Genomic DNA, 21,211 nt, shown 5'->3' with positions numbered 1-21,211 from the left:
TGCCATGCTGAGACTCCTCCGTCAAGACCGTCAGCTGGGTGGGTGAGTTGTCTCAGCAGCGAGAGGGTGACTATTACACCTGCCATGCCTGTGTTGGAGGTGCTGGTCCTGGTCCCCTCCCTGTGTGTCTCAGATCTTCCAACCACCTTTCTGGGCTCTGCACAGACCATGGGTGGAGATGCACATTGCCACCATCCCAGTCCTGAAGCCCAGCTTGCTTTGCCAAGGCTGATAACCCCAGCCCCGCTCATGGTGGCCTCCTTAGTTCCCACTGTGGCCATCATTGGTCTGAATAGTCCTTACGCCACATTCAGCGTTGTCACATGAGTTGCGATGTGGAGATCCCAGACTGAAGGACAAGCACATCTTTCCAGCTTCAAGATCAATTACATCATGAAGTAATCACCTCAAAGTGTTAGGGACCATTGTTTTCTCCAGCACCATGGCTTTTTATTGGCCTGGGTCTTTTGTGATGTGCAAATGTTTAGGGGCAAGCCTTTCTCAACGTCTTTCCTATTTGCTCCTGCCAATCCAGGCCACTGCCAGGGCATCCTTGCTCCTCCTGGCCTTAGAAGCCTCCAGAATCAAAGAGCTACTTGTTCTCCTCAAGTCATTGCCTGGTGTGTGGCCCATCTTCATGACTGGCCCACCAATTTGTAGTAATACAGAGATATGAGATTGCCCCGACCCATCTGGAGACCAGGGGCACATTTGCCTAAGTTGCAGACTTGGAGAGGTGGAAGAAATGCGGAGCCAAAGCTGTGCCATCCCAGGCACAAACCACAATCCCAGACAAACCAGAGCACCGTGCTGTGTGCCTGAGTGCACCTGGGATTCTTGTACTTAAAGTGGGAGGAGGTAAGACTCATAGACCCAGGCCTGCCGGAAGCCGGGAAAGGCTCTTTGGTACCCAGAGGACCCAGGAAAGAGGCAACTTAGAGGTTTAAGGTTAGAGGTGCACAGGAAGCCTACAGACAATGGGAATAGCATGGGACAAGCTGATCTGTCTGGCAGCAACATACGCAGAAGTCTTTGCTCACCTATGCCGTGGAGCCTCTGGTGAACCTATAGAGGCCCCAGTGTTTTCTTCGGCCTGTGAGAAGGTCCTAAGTAGGTATATTATGTTTATATTCTTTGGTGCCCCCCCTTGTGTGTGTAAAGTGTGTGTGGTGTGGTATGTGATATGGCATGTGTGGCATATGCGTATGTGTGTGCAGCTGTGTGCACCCCATGTTCATGGCTCATGCCTGTGCCTGCGGAGGCCAGAGGAGGATGTTGTGTGTCCTCTATTGCTCTTCTGGGTGTTCGTTTGAGGTGGGGTTTCCCCTCAGCCCAGAGCCACCGTTTCTCTGTTGGCAAGCCCCAGCAATTCTCAGGCCTCTGCGCCTGTGCCCTGGGGTGACAGGTGTGTGTGGCCACTCCCACCTTTCTTTGTGGGTGCTGAGGAATCAAACTCAGCCAGTCTCAGGCCCTCATGCTTGTGTGCCAAGCACTCTTACTGGCCGAGCTACATCCCCAACCCCTCCTTGGAGCCTCGTGCCCATCGTTTGTTACGGTGACTGTACTGGCAGTACCTGGCTGTCTGTCTTCCCTGCTGGCCAGTGTGGGTTTGGACGCCTGCCGTGGGTTGCTGCTGGAGGAAACCCACGTGGCACCACTCGGTGCTGCACTGGGTCCTGCATGCAATAAAGCTCTGCTCTGGATCTGCCTCTCCCAACCCAGTCCTGTCTGAAAGCCTAACAAAATGCAGCCTGCTCAAGGCGTTCACTGTTACACTAACTCAAGCTGAACAAACCAAATTCTCCATTTTATCCACTCAAATAATTAAATACCCCCCCCACACAAACCTGCATTTCTAAACAAAATACATTTCATTTTCTTTTTAAGAACTTCAAGTGTCCAACAGGGCAAAATTGAAAACCTAACAAGGAAAATGTCCTCAAAGTTCTTGCACGTGAAAGGTGTGGCACAGTGGCCATATGTTCTCCGAAATGCTGAGTTCTAATCATTTAGAAATGCTCTCATTAGATGGGGACGATGGCCCACCCCTACCTTTGGGGAAGAAGTATCCAACTGGTGGCCCCCTCCCTCACCCAAGTGCCTACGTGGCCTTCCTGTGTGAAGGATGCTTCTGGTCTAGGGAGCAGTTCTGTGCTCTTTCTGGAACCTAGGGCCTCAAGGTCATGACACTTGGACTCAGGAAGGTCTTAGAGTCTTGTCAGTGGTTGTCTTGGCAGCTAGGAAGGGTTGGCTCATGTTAACTCTGAGTAGTCCTATGAGTTGAGTGGGTGGTGGTCAGGGCCCACAGGAGGGGCTGCTAATGTCCTTCCGCGGCATCTTTGCTGTGCACCCTGCAGACCTCAGCTCTATCGAGCGGCTCACTGACACCTGTCAGGAGTCCCTACCTCCCCCAAACTCCAGCTTCCTTCACCCACCCAGCCCCCATCCAGAGGATCTCGTTCCTAAGGGAGGCTGTTCTGCCCTTAGGCAGGTATTGAATCTGATGTGCTGGGGAATAGCACTGTCTATGAGATGCAGAGGCCCTGGGTTCCTGTGTTAGCCCGAGGAGCTGACAGGAAGCAGCCAGCATGGTGCCTATGGACATGGGGTGGTGGTGGGGGATACAGTGTTGGGAAGGGGGCAAGCACAGTGTTTTTTTTTTTTTTGACCTCTGCATCCCAGCGTGCATATATGTCTCCATCTATGATGAGTGTAAGCCTGAGGTGGGAGAGCAGCAGAGAGCAAGCCAGAGGCTGGCATGCATACGTGAATGATGGAACCCCAGCGAGATTCCAGGCAGAAGGGCATCTTGAGGGCCTTACAGGGCTGTGTTGTAGAGTACCATGGGCAGCTGTAGACACATGGGAGGCCGCAGAGCTCCTGGGAGGAAGCGGGCATTAGTGCACTTTACTGATGTTTTAGCTCCACGAGTGTATGAGCTGGCCCAGGGCTGGCCACATTCCACTGTTGCATTTTCCAGGCTTCTGTGTTCCAGACAGCAATGTGCCCTGGGGTGCCTGCACCTCCATGCCTGCCCTCTGATGCCTGGACCTCATACTTGCACCCCAATGCCTGCCACTGCCTTTGCTGCATGTCCTAAGCTTGTTTTTTTTTTTCTTTTTAATTTGCTTACTTTTCTTGTTTCTTTTTATAAGAGGAAGCCTGACATTTACTTAGCTCTTTCATATTTCAGGAAGCTTAAATGAACCCCATGTCTTATAATTAGGACTCTGGCGATTTTAGAAAGAAATAATCACATCTTCCCAAACACTTTACAAGCTTCCTAGGAAATGCAAGCATGGTCTGTGGCAGAGCACTGTCTGCCCTGTGCAGCATGGGCCTTAGTTTGGGGGCCATGTGTCGCCTCTTTCTGGCCCATGCTGGGTAGGACACATTCCCAGCTGACCCAGAGCCAGGGGTGATGGAACAGCAACTCGATTCCCGGGTAGAGGCGAGGGACCAAGGCAAGCATTGATGTGGGGATGCAAGTGTGAGTGCATGAATGTGTATGTGCTTGTGCAAACATCAGTTCATAGGTCCTTTGTTTTTTTTGCCCGAATCTCTCCTGAACGCAGTCGTGAGGCCGTAGAGTGAGCCGCCTAGCCCAGTGGTCTGTGTTGGTCTGTCGCTCCAGCCTGCTGTGCGTCCCGTCCCGGGTCCTGCCAGCCACCAGCCGCCCAGGAGGAAACCACGTCCTCTCCATGCTGATGTGGCAGGACCTGCACTGAGAAGACCTTACAATCCAGTGTTGGATAAGCCACACGCTTGCAGGGTTAAGCCCCCATTCAGCCTAGACATTTGCCTCTGTAGGGTACCTCTCACCACTAGTCCTTATGGGAACAGCTGGGTCCCATTGAGGACGCTTGCCACTGGAGCCTTTCCAGTGTCCCTAACATGGATGACTGTCTAGTGTCCTGCACAGCTCAGTACCTCAAGCCTTGGGCCATGTGGCTCACAGGACTGGGCCAAGCTCTGGCCTGTTCATGGTGCGGGTGTTAGAGGGCCCCATTTTTTCATGTGTGGTGTGTGTGCATGTACATATGTGTGTTCATATGGGTACATGTATGTATGCACATGTAGAGGACAGGGGTCAGTGTTAGCTGTCTTTCTCTGTTGCTTTTCCACCTTCTTCTTGGAGCAAGGTCTCTCACCTGAATTTGAAGCTCAACAGTTCAGCTAGGCTAGCTCGTGCACAAGCTATGGGAACACTCTGGTGTCCAGCTCTCCAGGACTGGGTTTACAGGTGCACACCTCAGAGCTCAGCATTTTACAAGGGTGCTGGCGATGTAAACCTGAGCCTTCATGCTTGCAAGGCAAGCACTCTACCTGCTGAGCTGTATCCCCAGCATGTTCCATCATTTTATGTGTATGTTTGTCTGGAATTCAGAAGTTGATCCATGCTGTTCATTTAGCTCACACTCATGTAGAGCCTGTGATGCACCAACCCAAGGGGACCTGACTTTGTGGGCTTTTTTATATGCAAGAGAAAAGCTGATAGGTGGCGCCTGTCACCTTAGAAGAGTTCCATAGAGCCAAGTGGGTGTAGAATAAGGAGGTGGCCTTAAGTCCTCTTGCAGATGCTGCCTCCTCTGAGTCTGGAGTGGGGTCCATTCACATGGGTGCTTGGTGAACGGAGTCCAGCTAGAAGTTACTGAAGGGGCCCTGAGCAGGAGACGTAGAGGAATAAGGAGCCCAGTGTGCCAAGAAAGAGGCCAGGAGGCCATTGATCTTTGGTCAAGCTGAGCTTTATGGGTCATGGTGGGGATTTTAGATTCACTCTGAAGGAGGCAGGAGATAGGGGAAGGGTCTGGTAGAGGAGTTCTGTGATCATGAACATTGAAAGATGGCCATTCTGGCTGAGCAGAGGTGGACGCACAGGCAGAGGTGGAGCAGGGCCTGGGTGTGCTCCCACGAAGACTCAAGGGCCTTGCCGGCAGACTGGCTGGGGTGAGAGTGTGGGCAGTCCGGGACAGTCGGGGTCGAGTCAGAGAACATGACGCTACACCCTGAGCTGAGCTGGGACACCAAGCAAAGCACAGTGGGTGATAAGAACATGGGTTGCTTTTGAGCCCATGGGCTGGTGCATGGAAAAGGCCTGTTGGGAGAAGGACAGGGGATCTGTGTGTAGATGGTATTTAATGTCATGTCAATGGTGGGGTCGCCCAGGGATAATAGTACCCTGTCCCGAGGCTGTTGTGAGAATCAGCCAGGCAGATCCAGGGCTGTTTGCATCATAATTAGCACTCAGGCTGTCAGCTCAAACAAACAAACAAGGAAAGCCATCTGGAAGTCTCCTGCAGGAGCTCGCTCACCTCAGGGGATAACCAGGGAGGCTGCTTAGGAAGGGCTCCCAGACACAGGCCAGCATAATGTACTAACCTCTTTGCCTCCTAGGTGGTCAAGCTGGGTCCAGGACCTTACAGAAGCAGGAGTGGGGTAGATGTGGGTGTAACACAGCACCCACTGGCCACGTACTCACAAACACAGGTGAGCACAATGCACGGAGGAGGGAAAGGTGCACATCTGGCCTGTAAGCAAGGGGAAAGTGTGCAGGAGAGTGCTCTTTGAATGTCCAAGCGGAGGGCACTAGGCTTAGAGGGGCTCGAGGCTCAGCTATGGAAGACTGCTCTGAACATGTGGCATGGGTAGAAGTTGTAGGGTAGCTGAGGGACTTGGTTACGTGGTGAAGTGTGGCTATTGGAGAACATGGGACACCAGCTCGGGCCACTGTTGAGAATACCATCAGATCCAGCAGGTCTCATCTGGCCTTGGGCTAGAGTGTGCTTGAGATCCTATGGTCAAGGGGCCAGTTTTATGGGGGTGGGAAGAATAGTCCCACCACAGACACCACTGGAAAGTCCCCCCAGCTACACAGCAGAATGATGAGATGGAACTAGTAAGCCCTTTGGAAGCTCACTGCAGATTCCCAGAACGGGAGGCTTGCTTGGGCCCAGATGGCGGCAATAGATAACTAGGGGCTAGAGCAGAAGTAGTGGCTACTAGTGCCAGGCTGGCCACTACTTCAGATCCTAGGTCCCACTTGTCCTGTGTCCAGCAGACTTATCTGCAGGTGCCAGAGTTGCCACCCCTTCTGGTCTCTAGCTCTGAAAGCACTGTGCACAGCAGGTGCAGGGTAAACACATATGTAGACTCTCACACAACTCATACATACACCAACACACACTTATATACACATGTCAGACACAGAGGGAGAGGGGTGACTCCCTTCCTTTCTACGGATGGTGACCATGCAGGGATGTCTTTATTTGCCATGGCGTACAGCATGAGCCCATGAATGGGGGCATGCACTTGGCTTCCTGGCTTTACACCATCTCCTTTCTGAGCATGGTCCAACCATATGTCCATGGCAACCCACTGTGTGTCTTCCTTTTTAGCTAATGCAGGAGGAAGGGATGGGAGCAGTCATATCTGAATACCAACAGGATTTCTGTTATGAAATTCCTCCAATGGTGGTGCTCAGAGAGGACCAGCCCATAGATCTTGGCCCAGTAATGCAGGTTGGGAAATCAGAAGAGGCCCTAGAAAAGTGTGGCTTGTGCATTGGAGAAAGATTTTGTAGGTAGAGCTGAGCTGAGGGTCTTCAAATAGGTCATTCTACATTCTCTAGTAGACCAAGGTCATGACAAGTTTTCTCATAACAAAAGGAGGTCAGAGTCAGAGAGACACTGGAGGATGCTGTGCTGGTGGCTTTGAGGACAGAGCAAGGACCATGAGCTTCAGAAAGCAGATGGCCTCTTAGAAGTTAATGAGGCCTAGGCCTCTGATGGGGATGAAGCAGGAGCTATTAAGCTCTCCTTTGGACCAGGAGACTTGACGCCCTTGCATAGAGTTCCCCATATTGGTAGCCCATGGTCTACCTCGCTGCATAGGCAGATCTAGGAGACAGCCCGAAGTCCCATGTCATCTGACTTCTAGACATTAAAGGAGCTGCCCCATCACCTTCACCCTCAGGGGCATAGCAGTTGCTGCACATGCATATCTGTCCCAGCAATGAGTGTGGTGGGGTAGAATGCCGCTGGACGACACGTCTCAAGTTAGATTAACACTGAAGTTTAACAGCAGGTTATTTTCGGTATTCGTTGCTTCTGTTTTACTGTGCAAAAACACCCAACAGAAACAACTTATGGGAGGAAAGGTTGGCTCATGGTTTTATTAGACTTCAATCCCTCATGGCCAGGAAGGCATCCATCAGTGGTAGTGGGAGCTATTCACCTGGTGACAGTCTAGGAAGCAGGAAGCTAGGGCAGGGCCAGGTTATAACCATCAAAGGAACACTCTCTAGTGACCTACTTCTACCAGCTAGGTCTCACCTCTTAAAGATTCCAGAACCTCTCCAAATAGTGCAACTAGGTGGGGAACAAGCATTCAGAGAACCAGTCTATGGAAGGCTTGTCAGATTCAAAACTCTAACATTCTTTCCTTGGTCCCCTGTGATGGCTAATCTCCACTGAAAACTTAATTGGATCATCAGGAGACACATCTCTTGGGCAGATCTGTGTGGCCATTTCCAGGAAAGATTAAGTGAGTGTTGAAGACTTTCTTTCATGACTAACTTCGCTTCTAGTGGCAACCCACACATACAGAGGTTTCAGGAAAAGCAGTGCTTTTCCCTGCCCACCCTTGCCCCTTGCTGGGGAGTGCCTCTCCTCTGGTGCTGCCATCCTTGACAGACATTAAAACCCAGTTTCTTTAGCCTTGCAATATGGACTGAGACCACTGGCTCTCCAGGAATCCTCCAGGACTTCAGTGCCATGTTAGGACTGCTAAGGCATCCAGCCTTATGGACTGAGCATTCTGCAGACAACCATATTTGGACTACCCAGCCTGGTCCTTCTGAATATAGTGAATACTGCCTGGCCTCTCAGCATTTCTCAAAACCTTGGTGCAAGCCTCTGTGACCCTGTATCTCTTGTATTCTGCATACCTACAAAGCAAGCACCACATGGGCACCAAATTGTGCTTCTAGCTCGAGAAGCAGCGAAGCTCCCTTGAGCCTCGTTGCAGTGGTCTCTGAGCACGCACATGGCTGAGCAAGGGAAAGCAGATGCCTAGAGCGCCCTGTTCAAACCAGGCTCCCTCCAGATCTCTTGTTTTAAAGGAATGGATTTCCATCTTTATATCCCAGAGCTTTCAATGGGTGGAACCTTGGAAAAATCTCATTTTGATGCATGGCTTCTCATCAGTGGCATTACTATCTTTAAAAATTATAGCCACAGTGTCCACAACTGCCTTGTGGTGACTTTAAACATGTTTTCTTCTTGGCCAACTTCAAGTTTTTCACATTTTTCTGCTCCACTGTTTATTCCTAGTTCTCACTATAAATCTGGTTAGAAGTGTCCAGCCATAATTATGCCATATCTTGACTTACGATGTCTTGAAATTTTCTTTGCCAAATCAATTAGTACATTACTTTTTAATTCAGCCTTATGCAGATTTCCAGGATATGAGAAAAAAAAATGTTGACAAATTTCTTGCCAGAATGTAACATACATAACCTCTAGTCCAGTTCCCAAGTGACTCTTTGTTCTTTCCTATCTGGGACCTCTTGAGCTTTCCTTCATTATGTGTCTTTATCAGAATTGTGATCTTTGATCCGCTTAAAGGTCTCCTCTAGCCCACATGTTCCATATTTCTCCAGAAAATCCTTCCAAATACTGAAGAACCAATCAGTTGCTGTTTGGTGAAAGCAACAATCCTACTCCTGGTACCTTTTTTTTTGAAATAGGGTTTCACTTTAGCCCAGGCTGCTGGTACCAATTTTTGATGTTGGTTACTTTGTGTCATGGTGAGAAAAACATCTCACAGAAATAACCTAGGAGAGGGAGAACTTATTATGTCTCATGATTTTAGGGAATTTTGGTCCCTCATTGTGGGGAAGGCCTGCCATATTAATCAGTCAATGGCAGTAGAAGCTTGTGGTGGCTGGTGGTTTTTTACATGGTGACAGATCAGAAAGCAGAGGATGAGCAGGAACCTGGAGCTATGCTCTTTCAAATGTCTACCTTTAGGAACTGACCTCTGCCAGCGAGGCCTCTAAAGGTTACTCAACCTACCACCAACTGGGAAGCAGACATTCAAAGGTCGAGCCTATCGGGACATTTAAGATTCAAACCACACATGTTATTGAAGAAATAAAACCAATGCAACCTACTAATACAATAATATAAAAAAGAAGATAAACTGATGCAAGATTTAAAGGAAATGACCCTAGGGCTGGAGGGATGGATTAGCAGCTAAGGCATTTGCCTACAAAGCCAAAGGACCCAGGTTCAATTCCCCAGGACCCAAGTTAGCCAGATGCACACAGGGGCACATGCATCTGGAGTTCATTTACAATGGCTGGAGGCCCTGGCACATCCATTCTCTCTCTCTTTGTCTCATTCTCTCTGTCTCTCTTCCTCTTTCTCTGTCAAATAAATAAAATATTTTTTTAAAAAATTACAAAAAGGAAATGACCCTAGTTTCTCGCTCCTATCCTTGCCTTTGGGTGCAACAGGGCTCAGCACCCTGCCCCACCACACACATGAAGCGGTAGCCTAATTTGACCTAATTTGGCCTGCTCATTTTCAAAATGGATGCCTATTAGTCATTAGTAACTGTAAAATATTAAATGTAAAAATTCATAAATCTTACCTGACACATGTAAAAGTGAGTTTTAAAATAATCAAGTTGGGCTGGAGAGATGGCTTAGCGGTTAAGCGCTTGCCTGTGAAGCCTAAGGACCCCAGTTCAAGGCTCGATTCCCCAGGAACCACGTTAGCCAGATGCACAAGGGGGCGCACATGTCTAGAGTTCGTCTGCAGTGGCTGGAAGCCCTGGCGTGCCCATTCTCTCTCTTTCTCTCTCTCTGCCTCTCTCTCTCTCTGTCTGTCGTTCTCAAATCAATAAATAAAAATAAACGAAAAAAATTAAAAAAAAATAAAATAAAATAATCAAGTTGGGCTGGAGAGATGGCTTAGTGGTTAAGCACTTGCCTGTGAAGCCTAAGGACCCCAGTTCGAGGCTTGATTCCCCAGGACCCACGTTAGCCAGGTGCACAAGGGGGCACCTGTGTCTGGAGTTAGTTTTCAGTGGCTGGAAGCCTTGGCGCACCCATTCTCTCTCTATCTGTCTCTTTCTCTCCCTCTCTCTCTGTCACTCTCAAATAAATAAATAAAAATGAACAAAAAATATTTAAAATAATCAAGTTGGGGGCTGGAGAGCTGTCTTAGCAGTTAAGTGCTTGCCTGTGAAGCTTAAGGACCCCAGTTCAAGGCTCGATTCCTTAGGACCCACGTTAGCCAGATGCACAAAGGGGTGCATGGGTCTGGAGTTTGTTGGTAGTGGCTGGAGGCCCTGGCGTGCCCATTCTCTCTATTTTTATCTATCTGCCTCTTTCTCTGTCTGTCACTGTCAAATAAATAAATAAATAAATTAATTAAAAAAAATAATCAAGTTGGCTTTTTACTTTATTCATCAACTTATCACCAAGACTGCATGAAAATATATTTTCATTACCCAGGATCTAATGTTTGAAATGTCAGAAACCCTGAAAAGCAAACTAGTCCCCAGTGACCTGAGCAGAGTTGGCACCACTGGCGTTGTGGTTCAGCAATACGCACTCTGCTTCCCAGCAAGCTACTTCTCAGCAGTACTATTTCTGTCCTTAGGTCACGGAACAGGGATGGAGGAAAAAACTGTGCATGTTTTTCTTTTTCCCCCATCAGTGCTGTTGCCTCCAGCCTCCAGTGGAGGCGTTCCGTGGGTGACTATGATCTCCGTCGACAGTGGCCTTCCCATGGGCACTCTTCACAGACCATGCCGTTACTCATCAGCACACCTTTACTTTTTCTTATATTTTTCTCTCAAACTTGGCTTCATAGAAGGCTTTGCCCTTTCTCTCTCATGAGCATTTCAACACATTTCAAAAATAACAGAACCGTTTTTAAAAATCCAGTTTCACACAGGGTTTCTTCTCTCTGAGTCACGCTTCATCCTTTCCTTTGGCGCAGCAGAGGGGAGGTTGATTTTAGACAGCTGCGAGAGTGATGTCATGTCCCATGAAGGCCCTGTAAAGCTAAGGAGGAAGAAGTGTTTGCCTCAGGCCACTTACGAAGGAGCTGTCCAGAGAGGCTGCGAGAGAGAGGGCAATCTTACGAAACAAAACGGAGCTTGTCAGCCCGAGAGCCCAAGAGAGCTTGGGCCCTGTGACTCCAGGATGCTTCATGAATCGGGGAAGCTGGGACCAGCTTTGCTGACACTGACAAACCTTGTTGAGGAAAGTTATTCATAACTAAAGTTAAGTTCTGACAATCATGCTGAGCAGCTATTAAGCTCAAAAAATCCACTTATTTTACTTAAAAATTTAAAGTTTTTCTTTTCCTTTGAGAAAGTTTTTCTTTTCCATTTTTCTTTAAATGGATTTCTTTTTTTATCATGACACTGTCTGTGATGGTGAATTTGATTGTCAACATGGTTGGATTGAGAAGTGTCTTGGAGATTAACAAAGCTCCCCTCTGGGTGTGTCTGCAAGGGTGTGGCCAGCGAAGATTCACTAGGTGGGGAAGACCCACCTGAGTAGAAACAGCACTATCCTGCAGGCTAGGGCTGTGTAGTAGTCAGGGTTATCTGGAGGAAAAGAACCACTAACTTGATATGTAGTATAAAAGGAATTGATTGGACTACCTTAAAGGAGAGGGGCTGGGCAGTCCAATAGCGTTGTCTGCAGGCTGGAGAGTCAGCGAACCCGGTAGCTGCTCAGTTCATGAGGATGGGCGCAGGCTGGCGAGTCAGCAAACACAGCAGTAGTTGCTCAATGCAAGAGACTAGATCCCTAGCAGTCCCAGTCTGACACTGAAGGCCTGGAGGGCTCCTGGAGAATCACTGGTATTCCTTCCATGGTGAAAAACCTGTGAATCTGGGCTCCCACATCCATGAAGGATAGCACGATGCGCGCATGAGGGAGCAGCGGGGGCGGCCAGGCAAGAGGCCCTGGGTTCTCTTGGAGCTTCTGTATATAGCCCATCCACACTAGGAGGCTGTCCGCTCTAGAGGAAGGACTTCCTCCCTTAACACCTGCACAGAGCTACCCAAGAGGCATGTCTCTCACTTGATGTCTAATCTGATCAAGTTGACAGCAGAACTCATCAGGCTGGATGGCGTAAAAGGAAAGAATGGAGTCAGGAGCCAGGTGCCTCTCTCCTTGCTCCACCATAGCCTCCCCATCCTGATGGACTGAAACCATGAGCAAAACAATCTCATTCTGGGCTGGGGAGATGGGTCAGTGTGGGGCAAGCCTGACAACCCAAGCTCAGATCCCCTGAGGCTAGAATGCTGCACTGGCGTCTAAAGCCCCAGTGTGCCTATAGAGAGAAGGGTGCCAGAGACAGGAGAATATTGAAGCTCACAGGCCAGCTAGCTTCGTGAAGCAGCTGCAAACAGCAGGAGAGAGACTCAAAACCTAAGTGCAAGGCTAAGACCAACGCCGGAGGTCTTCTCCCAACTTCAGTGCATGAACTATGGCGCATACATTCCTATGTTCACAAACACACATATAAATACACACACTATAAAAAATTTTAAAATCCTTCCTTAAACTGTTTCTTTCAGACAGTTGTCACAGTCACTAATAGTGTAATTGGCACAGCGTCTGAGTCGTGGACGTCTGGTCTCTTGCCCTCCCCTTCCACGCACTCACTAATCAGGAAGACATGAGAGAGGAGGAGCCAGGGCAGCTGCTCTCAGCACCGTCTCACCTTTCCTGACCAGCCTTACTGAGCTCTCTCCTGGAAACCAGAAGACCACGTCTCTCCGATGCCCTTGCAGTGTGCATGCATGACCTGGATCCCTTCTACTTAATCCTCCAAAGACTTAGGGCAGAATACCCATCTTGGCAGGGCATGTGTGTGAAGGTGTAACACCTGGAAAACCAGGGCAACACCCCCAACTTCTGGAGCTGAGCTTCTGTGTCCAGAATCTGAGGTGCTTCTGGAGAGCAGGGCTCCTCTTCAAGGACCCTCTTCAGGACAGTGGGCTAGTCGTTCCTACGAGTCACTCTTGCCTTCATGGTGCAGCTAACACCCAGCTCTACCCACATCTCCATGGGACATTCTGTAAACTGCTCACCGTGGTTTTTGTTTTAACTGTTTTTCTATCTTAAGCCAGCCAGAGTGGATACTGGAAGCTGCCACAAGAAACGAAAACTGACTCAGTCCTGCCATGCATTCTTACAATGACCCTTCACCCCAGAGAGCCCGTGCTCACAGGGGAGCTCAGTGGGCCCATGATGCCAGAATAGGGCATTGTGGAGAGGTCAGTACACTAAAGCTCATACTGCTATTTAAGGTACCTGGTCTGTGATTTATTCTGCACATATCTGAAAACTTGTTCAAAGGCTGATGTTGTGTGCACCTTGAGGAACCTTAGCTTGTTTGAGGGTGATCAGAACAGAGAACTGCTCCAGGTGTATTCATGCTCAGCTGTGCCAGGAAGCCCCTGGGCTATCCTCTGGGCTTGAGTCTGACTTATGAGTCAGTGTGGGCACTGGCTATATATATCCTCAGGCCTGTGTAGTGTGACATGGGGTACAGTGGAACACACCCCTTCAGCTTCTGACTGCTTTTTTCCCATCTGTCAGGAACCTCATTCTGCTTCTTTCCAGAACACCCTGATGCTGCAGGTGAGACCCCACTGAAAAGAGCCATTCTGAGGACAGGAGGGCCCCCATGACCTTTTGGGGGTTTGAGGAGGGAGATCAGATGTATGTGAAGGCTCAGGCTGTGGAGGCAGACTTCTAGAAGTCTCTGTAGCTATGACCAAACTCAGAAAGGAATTGCCATGTCTGGTTTTGCCTGTTTATAATAAAAGAGAACCCATTGTCTCTCCAAAGAGGCCTGCGGAAGAGCTGCTCATACTGAGGCTGTGTTCACCACCGGCAGGACTCACTGAGAGAGACCTGTTGTGCAAGACACGTATTGACTGAAGCAAGCGCTGTGTGCGGCGCTGACAGGCCTGGGCTCCGGGAAGGAAGGAAGCACGTGTCTACAGGGCTGTACTAAGTCACACTTGTCAAGTGATGAGCACGGAAATGTGGAGGGTCGTTTCTCCCTAGATTCTGGAGAGAACCAGGCGTCAGTCTGAAGAGATGAGGTTGACTTGTGCGTTCACACACTTTGTTTTATAAATGTATTGAACATCCTTGGTTTCCCAGCACAGGCCCGGCACTGAGGACCCAGAGGTGAGCAGGGCTGTCCCTGTTCCTTGGGAGGCAAGGCTCAAGCAGAAAGCCACTGTGACTTGAGCATGAGAGGAATGAGGAACAAAGCCCAGGTCACCTGGAAGACCCAGAGCTGATGCCGCCTCCTGTGTACCTCATCTTTAGGCTAAGATGAACGGGCTAGCCCTTCATTTCTGATAAGCCCCAGGTCACCCTCTGCTATTTGGAGGGGACAATCCTCATTCCAGCCTCCTGTGAATCCACCTAGCCTAGAGTGATGTCACTCAAAGCCCTAGGCTTTCTTTCATCTCAGAACCTCACCCCAAAGCAGAAAGTGGGGGCCAGTACCAACAGAGACGCACTCTCTGCTCTGCCTCTAAGGCGCCGAGAAGCCACACGTGGAAGTGCTGGCCCACCACAGACACATCACAGCTGACAGTCTCATGAGGACGTGAGCCATTGTTGGAGTGATTGAGTCTTCTATTGTCTCGCCGACTCCCAAACAAGCGGACAGATCCATGTGGAACTTGTTTTTCTTTGTCGTTGTTTAATAAAGCAGCAATCATATACGTGAGAGATAATGGGATGGTTGAATGCAAACTTGAATTATTTCATTTTATAGTCTTAATTAGATTTGTAATGCAGAGCTCCTAAGTACCAAATGTTTGCTTAGGTTTAATGAGACCTGCTATGGAGAGCGAGAGTCTTGTAATTGTCCCATTAACACAACAATGATACATATTGCGAGGTTTGGCATATATCAAGTTATAAAAGATGCTCTTGGCACCACAGGGGGATCAGCTCCATTCTGTTCCTTATTTCTCCACAGCATTACCTAGGTTTCTTTGGTTTCTTTGCTCAATGTCCAGAGAAGAGTCATTCCATCTTCTCAGTTTCCTCATGGAAGGTTCAGTGGCTCGCTCTGCGCCCTGAGCTAAGACTTGGAGGTCAGTCGGCTACTGCGGGTAGACAGGAAGCTCCCAGCTCAGAGCCCCATCCTTGCTCACGTCATGTTCCCTGCTGAGGCCATGCCTTCCTGGGAGCCCACTGGCAGCCATGTGGGGTTCAAACCCAGTTTGGAGCCATCACCCCTTTCCTGGATTTGCTCCCCTACTTGTGGGGCCCTGCCATGAGCCATCCTGAGCTGCAGGTCATTCCTGTCAGGCGTGTGTGGGGGTTGCTGGGCTACCTGATAGCCCCTGCCTCTGCTGCTGGGACCCAGAAGCTCTCTCCACTAGAAGATTCCCCTGCCATTCCTATCCATGGCCACTTTTCTGTGCCTTGGATGCTCCTTTAGACACCTGTCAGGCCTGACCGTGCACCCCTTTTCTTTGGCCTCTGTAGGTGCAGGTGCCCCTGAGGCCCGAAGTTCCCAGCTTCCTCCCGAGCTAAGTGGACAGACAGACTGGAACGCTGTCCCTGCCCAAGCCCTCGCTGCTCAGCCCCCTGCCAGCACCCCAGTGTGGTGGGGCCTTGCTTGTCTTTAGTCTTTAGCCCATGGCTAGGGGCTGTGTAGACCACCACAGCTTCTGCTCTCACCACCAAGGATCCCCACTACTTGCTCTGGCTCAAGTCACAGCCTGTCCAGGTGGCCCTGGGCCTATCTCCTCACTGCTCCTGTACTGGATATGAAGGTTGTGCCCCCCTCAGCTTCCTGGGAGGCTAAGTGTGAGCCATACTTGTCAGGAGTAAAACGATGCTGGGCACACCCACTGGGTCCCTAGGAATACTGCGTATCTGAGCTGCTTTCCCTGTATGGACTCAGCAGGCCAAGGCCTGTGGCTGTCTTCCTCTAATGGGGCTCCTGAGCCCCTGTCACCAGTAGCTACACCTGCAGCTTCCATGGTAGCTACACCCAGCAGGAGTTGGCAAGTCTCCAGGAAAGGGCACCTGTGGTCCCACCTCCCCCCACAGCTGTACCTTGCTCAAGCTGTCTTTACCCTCTCTGGCTTTGCTTCCCCATCTGGACATGTACACACGAAGATATAGACTTTTGGGGGTGTTTGGGGAGTGATCTGAGTCACTTAGACCCCACCTGGGGAGCAGGCTGCATGGCTTCTGACCCCACTTCTGCTGTCTCTCCATGTATGGGAAGGATCACAGCTTTGAGAGCTGTCATCCTAAAATGTTGAGAATGAAAGCAAGAACCGTTCTGGGTGACTAAATGCTCAGAAGGGAGACAGAGGTGTGGGCCCAGAATCTGTGACCAGGGTCAAGGGTATATCTCTGCCAAGCCCTCTGCCTTGGATGGACCCAAAGGCCACCCGGGTTGAATGGCAATCATGGGCCCTGACTTTTGGGGATCCAGGAGGCCCCACATCTGCCTCCCAGAAATAAAATACCCAGAAAACTCACAGGAGTCCTGGGCAATCATATGAGGCAATTATATTTTTTAAGAAATGGAAGTAACTAGTTGCCTGTAAATGTCAGAGGCAAGTTTGTATGAAGACTTCGTGCAAGAGCTGTAATCAAAATGATTACAAGGTATAACAGGAAGACAAAAGAACAGAGTCAGAAATTAAGGACATTAAACAAAGAAACACACAGCCAAGCAACTGACTGCAAATGCCATGGTTGAGAACCACTGTCTAAACATCATTGAGCCTTAGGGAAAAAATCACAGGATGTTTGGCTGGGAGAGGCTTGTTGCTAGAATGTGATCTGCCCAAAGGAACAAGAAGTGGTCCCTGTGCTGAGCGAGGCTGGGAAAGTTAACCAGGAGTTGTTTATCTGCTGGAGGCTGACCAAGCCACTCGATAGGACCTGAAAAAGCTGGAATGTTGGGGTCGGGCATGGAGGCTGGCTGAGCCCATCAGAATATGCAGCACTGAGCATCAGGGAAACAGAGGTTTCTGGGTCCTTTCTTTGCAATGCTTATCAATACGTATGATGTGTATGCTCGGTGTGGTATGGGTCAGGATATGTCGTGTGGTGTGTATGTGTGATGTGTGTGGAGTAATGGGGTGTGTTCCTATGTGTAATGTGGGTAGGGGTGTATAGTATGGTGTGTGTGGTATGGGTGGCTGAATCCAGGCAGGAATCCAGTCTTGGCCTTATTTGGGGCAGGATTGGGGGGTCTCTGGTGATGGGCTGGGCCTGCACTCCATCTGGTGTTACCACTGAGCAAGGTCATATAGGTTAGGACAAGTATTGTGTGCTCTACAAGGCCTGATCCTGCACAGCCACCAGCTCAGGGAGGGTAAGTGACAGGGGGGTAAGACCTAGTGGTCACTCTGCCTCACCTTGTCCCCAACAAAGGATAGCAAGGTACAGAGTAGCTGAGCTTCTGCCTGCACTACATTAGCAAAGCAGTGTGAATGGAGTCTGCCCACCTTTGCTGGTATTAGGGCTCTTAGAGAGCTGCTGTGAACCCCCAACTCAAAGGCAGCAAGAGTTGGGGAAATGTGAGCCAAGCTGAGGTCCACCCTGAACACTTGCCAAGAGTCATGACAGCCAGCTCTGAAGTTCTGCTGGTGCGCACAGCCCAAAGCCTCCCTCAGGGTACCCAAAAGGGATACCACCCACATCAATAAAAGGTTAGAGTGGACTTGAGTCCCACGACCAGAGACTCAGAGCGTCTAGACCCAGAGGGAAGTCTCTTGTCATGTCAAAGCCAGGCGATGACTGTGTCAGCACAGAAACCCCACCAACAGACGTCAGCAGCCAGACGACCGATGCTGGAATTATTCAAGAGGGATTTTAGGCAGAAATCATAAAAGCAATTCAACAAATAATTAGAAATTCTCTTAAATTTATAAAGATTTAAAAGTTATGAGCAGGCACTCATGGGAACCACAGGCCAAAGCGTTACCATGAACATCCTCAGACCATTTCTGGGTGGGCTGCCTAGCAGAGTCGGAGAGGAGGCCTGGACGAGTGAGTCTTGGGGCAGACTGACTGAGCCCGCCTGTCTGAGCAACAGTGGGGATAGAATGGCCACAAAGGGCAGCTCACAGGCAACAGGGAAAAAGAGCAGACCTTTGCTGTACTGGAAGTCCAGAAGAGATAATTGAGCTGAAATACAGTGGTTAGAGAAGCCACATTTGATGGAAATCAGAGTCAATGAGCCAAGAAGACTGTGGACAGGACGGACCCTACCCTGAAGAGAGCGTGCAGGGAAGGCTGGAGAAGATACACGGCTATGCAGACATTGATTTAAAGGGCAGGAGCCACTCTGGATATTTCACAAAGCAGCCAACTTAGGACCAAAGAGCAGCATTAGAGACAAAATGTCATGGAGATGGCTTCACCAGGAAGGTGTGACACCCCTAAAGTGTGTGCACCAAGCAGAGGCTCACCACGCATGAGGCAAAAGCTGCTAGTGCTCAACGGAAAGTAGAAAACCCACAGTTGTGGTTGAAACAGTCAAAGCTCCACTTTCAGTAACCGATGGAAACATCTGACGGATGAGCAGGGCTGGTGTGGAAAACCAACAACGTGGGCAGCCAGCAGTGTGCACACAACATGTTGGGCGGGGGACACTCCATCCTGTACATTCTTTCAGGAAGCCATGGGCCAGCCAAGATGAACCATTTCTGGGCATGAAACAAATTGCTATGGATTTATATTATATGTGTGTGTGTGTGTGTGTGTGTATGTGTGTACATATATATATATATATATATATATGTATGTATATATATATATATATATATATATATATATATATATGTGTGTGTGTGTGTGTGTATATAATACATATGTTTATATATCATATAGAATAGTTCTCTGACCATAGTGGATCAATATGCAGGAAAACAGAAACACTTCTCAAGAGAATTTAAATAAGACATTCCTAAGGTGGAAGTCTCAAATACATTTAGCATAAGGAAAATAAGAACAGAACACATCAAACATGGGTTCTGCCTGAGAGGGAGGTTTTAGGGTTGTTTTTTTAATATGGAAGCCAGGTTTGGTAATGCACATCAGTTATTTATTTATTTACTTATGTTTAGAGACAGAGAGTGAGTATGGGCATGCCAGGGTCTCTAGCCACTGCAAACAAACTCCAGACACATGTGCCCGCCCTGTGCATCTGGCTTACGTGGGACCTGGAGAATTGAACCTGGGTCTTTAGGCTTTGTAGGCATGCTCCTTAACTGCTAAGCCATCTCTCCAGCCCTAAGAGGGAGTTTTATAAACATGTGTATGTTAGAGAAGAGAAAAATCACATTGATACTAATTTCTATGCTAAGTGACTAGAAAAACTGCAATACAAAGCAATCAAAATTCAGCAGAAATCGGAGAAGAACTCAGCAAAGAGGAAAACTACTGAGAAAATCAATAGAACCGGTATCTGGTTCTTTGGAAAAAAAATCAAACCAAAGTTAGACCAGCAAGAGCCCCCATACATCACTACAGACCCCCACCGACCACCAAAGGCTACCACAGACCGCCATAGACTCCCACAGCCCATTATAGACCACTAAAATCATTGCAAACCACCACACAACACTATAGACCACCAAAGACCATCACAGACCAACATAGGCCTTCACAAACCACCACAGACCCTGCAGACACAAATTTGACAATATAGCAGAAATGGAACAATTTTTCAAAAACCCAAACTACCAAAACCCAACAAAGATGAAATAGAAGCCCAATTTCTCCAAAAACCATCTCAGAAGCAGTTGAATTTGCATTTAAAAATCTCTCAAGGAGGGCTGGAAAGATGGCTTAGCAGTTAAGGCCTTTGCCTGCAAGGCCTAAGAACCAAAGTTTGATCATCCAGAACCCATCTAAGCTAGTGGCACGTGCATTTGGAGTCCGTTTGCAGTGGCTAGAGGCCCTGGTGCACCCATTCGTTCTCTGTCTCTTGTTCTCTCTCATAAATAAATAAGTATTTTTAAAAACATCTCTCAGGGATACTGACAAAGAGATGGAACAAAGGGAAGAGGCACCCAGCCTGCCTGACAGTGTTCTGGGTGGGTGGACGTCAAGGGCAAAGGACTTTAGCCTAGCTCTCATACAGAATCTGTGTATGTTCGATGGCAGATTCAAATGTGAGTGGGAACTACTAATTTTAGGGGAAAAATAAGATAGATTTGTAGGAATTGGTAGTAGGTATAAATAAATAAATACCTTTAGACTTAACACTAAAAGCAGAAAATGAAAATTTGACAAGCTCATCAAAGTTATAAGCATTTGCTCTGTGAAGAATGTGGAAGAGGTTTCCGAGTGGGAAAGAATATCATCGAACCATACGTTTGACCAAAACCTTGGAGACAGATGATCTAAAGACCCCTTACCACTCAATAGCATATAAAAAAGTGAAAAATTAAAATATTCAACCAGAGAAAGGGCTAAGACTTGGACTAATACTAAGGATGGGAAATAAACAGATGTTCATTATAATTAGATAAATGTTCAGTATAAGTAGCTTGATTAGCTACTAGGTAAATATAAACATGAATGAGCAGCTCCATGCAGCCATCAGAATGGCCAGAGTCAAAACAGTGATGATGTCTGTTGCACGAACTCCTTTCTGGGGAGAGGCCGATGTGTGCCTGCTCCCTCAGGCAAGGTATCCCTGACAAGCCAAAGGCCAAGTGAAGCAGTGAGTTCACCGGGCTTTCTGACAGATCATGGGCAAGGGGAGCATGGTGGCCCCAAAGCAGCCTCATTGAAAGGTCTCATCCCAGCGTGGATAACTACCCCCCATGGCGAGATAGGTGGGGGTCCTGTGCCCTGTTCTGCCACCATCTCTGTTCTCTCTCTCCCTTGAGGCCTTGTGCATCACACTCAGCTGGCACAGGGTGGCTGAAATCTCAGGTGAGGGTCTCATGATCCTGCCCTCCTTTTGTGGGGAATGTCAACAGGTGAGATCTGGAGAGTCCCTCACACACAGTCACAGATATTTCTGTTAAAGGTGGCAATAGCTGTTTTTCTCAGAGGAGTGACTCACAGAACAACAAATGCTGGTGAGACTGTGACCGCTCAGGAAAACCTTCCAGTAGTCTCTTACAACTCTAGACATCTGACACCCAATGGAAA

Source organism: Jaculus jaculus, chromosome 4, assembly GCF_020740685.1.
Source record: "Jaculus jaculus isolate mJacJac1 chromosome 4, mJacJac1.mat.Y.cur, whole genome shotgun sequence".
NCBI classification, from domain to species: domain Eukaryota; kingdom Metazoa; phylum Chordata; class Mammalia; order Rodentia; family Dipodidae; genus Jaculus; species Jaculus jaculus.
Note: the sequence above shows the minus strand (reverse complement) of the source record.